Source organism: Chenopodium album, chromosome 4 (genome assembly GCF_948465745.1).
Source record: "Chenopodium album chromosome 4, dcCheAlbu1.1, whole genome shotgun sequence".
In the NCBI taxonomy this organism is placed as follows: domain Eukaryota; kingdom Viridiplantae; phylum Streptophyta; class Magnoliopsida; order Caryophyllales; family Amaranthaceae; genus Chenopodium; species Chenopodium album.
The window spans coordinates 67,581,982-67,587,492 of NC_137837.1; the positions used below are offsets into that span (position 1 = coordinate 67,581,982).

Here is a 5,511-nt window from a genome sequence, read left to right on the forward strand (position 1 = left end):
TTTTAGTTTTTTTTGTTTATGCCCAGGTGTTCCAGATCAGGTTACATCTCATTCGATCCTAAGATCGAACGATCCTACCATAGACAGAAGAATCTTTACAAGCAAATTCTGGCGAATTCTGGTGATAATAATAATCACCGAGATCCTCCAACTGATTCTAGTTATTCAGAGGTATCATCAGATCCAGAATTAGAGATGATGGCTCCAAAGAAGCTTAGTGATTATTCACAACCAAAGCTTACATATTTTTCACACCTTACTCCCACTCCAGCTCTTGATGGGGTACAGTTTGAGATTAAACCCCAATTTATAACGATGATAGAAAGGAAGTAATTTAGTGGAGCTAAGGGTGAAGACCCAAATCTTCATATTGCAGACTATTGTGAGTATTGTAATACCATCAAGCAAGCTGGGGTCACTCAAGACCAAATCAGGGAGATTCTCTTTCCTTTCTCTTTAACTGGAAAAGCCAAATTATGGTTTAATGGTTTAAATAGAACTACACTTGGTATAACTGACTTGGAAACTCTTGTTTTGAATTTTTATAACAAATATTATCCTGTAGAGAGAACAGCCGTACTACGGAGTGCAATTCAGAACTTTGCCCAAGAAGCCGACGAAACTTTATATGAGGCTTGGGAGAGGTTCAAGGACCTACAAAGAGAATGCCCCCACCATATTTTGGCACAATGGTAGTTAATCCAAGCCTTTTATAATGGCATTGGAAATTCATCTAGAATAATCTTAGATTCTGCAGCTAGTGGGAGGTTTATGAATCTTAATGTTGATGATGCAGGTCAAGTTATCGAAGATATGGCGATACATAATTCCCAATATGGGAATCCTAGAGGCTTTGCTAACAAGGGGAAGCATAGTGTCGACTCTGTATCCTTTTTGCAAGCTCAATTAACCTCTATCTGCCAGAAATTAGATAATCTTAGCACTGCTAATGTAGCTAATGTTTTTGCAATTAATAATAATGCTAATGAGGCTTTCTGTGAAAATTGTGGAATTCTAGGTCATTGGGAACAAGATTGCAGGAGTTCCGTGGAGCAAGTTAATGTCTTTCAAGCTTATAGGCAGAATAACCCATACTCCAACACCTACAATCCTGGGTACCGGAATCATCCGTACCTTTCCTACCGGAGTACCAATGTTCAAAATCCACCACCACCACAAGAACCACAGGCGCCACAACAACAACAACAAAAATATTACCACCCCAATGTTGGCCAGAAGAACCAACCACAACAACCCTCCTCATCTTCCGACCCTGCTTTGATAGAAATTAGAGCGATGCTGGTTAATATGCAAAAGCACATGGAGAGTAGAGATGCCCAAATTGATTCGATCCTAGCAAACAATAAAATTGTAGATAATCAAATTGCGCAACTTTCCGCTACTCTACAAGCCCGCCAACAGGGAGCTCTGCCAGCACAGCCGACCAGGCCTACGGATCAAGCCTATGCAATTACTCTAAGGAGTGGTTCAAACTACGAAGGGCCCCCTATGCCCAGAGATGATGAACCTGTTTTAATAAATAATGCTAATCTTGATTCCGTTAAACCAGACAATGTAGCTAATAGCTCCGCAGAGCTAAAAATTATTACTAATATATCTAATTCTACATTGCAGGGTACGACTCCAGGGAAAGTGGCCACTTCAGATAAGAGCAATAATGCTCCAAAGCCAGTTATCAAACTTCCATTCCCCAATTGTCACTTGAAAACAAATTTGGATAAGTAGTTTGGTAAGTTTTTGGAGATGGTAAAAGATTTGAAGGTAACAGTTCCCTTCACTGAATTAATCACACAAATTCCTGCGTATACAAAATTTATGAAGGAAATATTGACAAGAAAAAGGTATATTAGTGAGGTAGAGACAGTAGCTTTCACTGCAGAGTGTAGTGTCGTACTTCAAAATAAATCTCCACCTAAATTAAAAGATCCGGGTAGTTTTTCTCTCCCTTGTCATATTGACAATCTAACGATTGATAATGCATTGTGTGATTTGGGTGCTAGCGTTAGTGTTATGCCATTATCTGTGTGTTCCAAGTTAAATATGGGTAAATTAAAAAGCTACTAATATTACTCTACAAATGGCCGACCGTTCTTTCAAATACCTCTTAGGTATTTTAGAGGATGTTCCTGTTACAGTAGGTAAATTTAATATACATGTTGATTTTGTTGTTCTTGATATGGTTGAGGATACACAAACCCCAATTATTTTGGGGAGACCATTTCTTAACACTGCAAGAGCAATTATAGATGTGGGATGTGGTAAACTGACACAATCAGTAGGGGACGATAAACTTATTTTTAATCTTAATAATACCCCTAAAAGCCCCATGACAGAGGAGAAGTGCTTTAGTGTTAATGTGGTTCAAAGTTATTCTAACAAGCCCCAAGCTCTTGTAAAAGATCCCTTGGAGGTGGTATCTTGTGTTGCATCCATTACAGATGAGATAGAGAAATGGCAGAAGGAAGTGGATGCAATAAAAAGAGCCCTTTACACTGTCGGTCTTGGTTTTGAGGACGAAAAGGTGGAATTAATCAAGCAAGTTGTGGAAACCGAGTCTACAATAAGTGTTCCGCCAAATCGAGTTGCAAGTGCTAAAGGTAATTACAATTTGAAGCAACCCTCGATCGAAAAGGGATCTTTAGTGCGTAACATTGAAGAGCCCCCAATCCAAGTCAAGGAGGATCCACCAGATAAGGTGAATTGGCGTCCCACAGGGTATGTCAGGAAGCCGCATCGTAGCCTAAACATCGCTCGACCGGGTGAGAAACCACCCGGCCAAGCATTAGGTCAAGGTTCCTAGTTCTTGTACTTGGTAAGAAGGTCGTGCGGGACCTAGATAAACCAGCGCTTTGCGGGACGCAACCCGTAATTCTTGCTTTCTAGACTAGTTTTTCTTTTATTTTACTTTATTTTTATTTTTATTTTTTAGAGAGGAGAGGAGAGTGCAATTTTACCTTTTACAAGTGTTTTTGTACAGAAGTTGAAAAAGAAGAGATCCGGTTTGGGCACGGGCCCGATCGGGCGCAAAAGTAAAGAGAATTTCAGCTTTATTTTTGCCCGATCGGGCGAAGCTTGCCCGTTCGGGCGCGCAAGTGAGGTTGGAAATCAAGCTATTTTCTCCCGATCGGGCAAAGCTTGCCCAATCAGGCGCAATTTTTGAGAAATTGAGTAAGGAGAAAAGATATATCGGGCGACTCTCGCCCGATCGGGCGAGCAAAGGGCGAAAATTCCCTTCGCATTCGCGCCCGATCGGGCGCGCAATTAAGTTTTCAGAGTAATATATTTTTGCCCGATCGGGTGCGGTACTTTTTAGCCGTCCTATTACATTCTTTCCTTACTCTTCTTTTCTCACTTTCTCCTTATTTCATCTTCTTCTTCATCACTTTCTCTCTCTAAAACCTCCATTTTCATACCTTCAACCTATACTTCCTTTCAAGATCTTCTCTAATTCTTCCATCCAAACTCAATAATTTTTACATATTCTTAATCCTCTCATCTTTCCCTTCGATCTACACTAAATTTCTACCACTTTCTCTCAAATTTTTTCAAAACCCTAAGAGAGAGAAAGCTTCAAATTCCACCATTTCTCATAACAATGGCCTCCAAAGATCTAGGACCGTAAGGGGTGAAAGCTCAAGGCAACAACAACCACCATTGGTTGACCTGGAGCTGCAAATTCGGGGATGGAGCGAGATGGTGATAACCTCACAAGAACAACGGCAAAGGATGCTCAACCTCATCTCGAGGCAGGTAATTCCTACATGTTTTGTTCATCATTCTACGCTTTCTAGATTAGGAATTGATAAACCGGTAGAAAAATTGTTTAAGGGCATTGGAATGAGTGGTTTATTTCAATTACATTATGATACTTATGACTATTTAACTTTGGAATTTATTTCTAGTTTTAATGTGATAAAATCTAATGCTTTGATTACTCATGTTCAATTTCGTTTGCTTAATAATGATGTGAGATTGACTTTGAAAGAATTTGGTAAATTATTTGAGTTGAAATCGGATAGATCTATTGAACCGTCCCAAGACAACATTGCCGTTGTCTATCAATCCCTCACGGGGGATGCTAATATAAACCTCCAACATGCCAAGGGCACTTGGATACAACATCCCGTGCTAAAATTTTGGCAACGGTTTGTTGGCCTCACTATAGTTGGGAGGCATGAACCCGCTAATGTAAGGAGGGATGAACTAGAGTTGTTAGGGTCTTACATGATCCCTAGGAGTGACAAACTAAACATACCTCATAGGATAGCCCAACACTTCCAACGGGCGGCCAACACGGCCGAGAGTGGTAGGTCTAGGGCCCCTATTTATTTTGGCGGTTTAGTCACCCACATAGCGGTCAAGCACCTTAACTTTGTTCCTAACGACTTTAGGATGGTAGTAGGCCAAACTCTTATGGACTTACCCTACTTAGGTAGCCTCAACTGGATCAATGTCATAGGGGGTGAAACTTGGTGGGTAATCCAAAGGGAGTCGGGTAGAAGGGACAATGCCTTTACGTTTCCTAACCCCGTTTTGACTAAGTTTGAGAAGGTTAAACCTTCTTACACCTTTGATTTAGGTAACCAAGGTGAGGCTCAAGCGGCTCACCAAGCACCACCTTCACCACAACCTCAATTTCACCCTCAACCACCACCCCATCCCTACACTTATGACATCCTCACTTCTTCCACGAACTATAACATCGACCCAAACGCCCCTTATGACTTCTCGGCTTTTAGGAGCCAACTAGATAGGATTGAGATGGGGAAAGGGAGAGTGGAGAGTATGGTGCGAAACCTAGATACTAGAGTAGGGTCCCTAGATAGGAGGGTGGGGCATGTGGAGAGAAACCTTGGGAGGGGTTTATACCCCATGTATGATGACTATGCACGTCGGGGGGCTATTCCCCCCGCCTCACTTGTTCCCGATTGGTTTCAATATCCTCAAGGAGGATATTCGGGCCCAAGTGCCTTTGGTACCTATGTGGACTACTATTCGGTCCACGGTTATGGGACCGATGCTCCTTTTGGTGGGCTTAGGGAGAATGTAGACCCTAACTATTTTGCAGGTGGTTCGGGTTACGGAGGTGGTGGTTCGAGCCATGGAGGAGCCGGTTCTAGCCATGGGGGAGGCTATTCGAGGATGGATGAAGATGAGAAGTAGTTACTCTAGCTACAATCCCAAGTCAATGAGGACATTTCTTGATTTGGCTTGGGGGGATGATCTTGTTTTTAGTAATTCTCTTCCTCTTCTCTATTTATTTGCTTTATAGTATAGTTTTATTTGCTTTCTAGTGTAGTTTTCTTTATTGCTTTTACTATATTAAAAATACAAAAAAAATCGAACAATAAAAAATCCAAAAATACGTTCCAATGAACTATAAATCATGCTTCCCTGTGCCCCTTACTTGAGAAATTGTTTTGATTCTTGGTTATTGATGATAAATATTGTGGATTAGTTGATCATGATTTGATGTTTATTTGCCTTGGA

The 5,511-nt window shown here is 41.1% G+C and overlaps 1 non-coding gene across 1 annotated transcript; it reads right to left on the reverse strand.

Annotated features, from left to right (window-relative positions):
• Nucleotides 1-576: 576 nt before the first annotated feature.
• Nucleotides 577-683, reverse strand: LOC145629801 (small nucleolar RNA R71). Its single transcript, XR_014111941.1, has one exon. It is a non-coding gene; the product is annotated as a small nucleolar RNA R71 (small nucleolar RNA).
• Nucleotides 684-5,511: the final 4,828 nt, after the last annotated feature.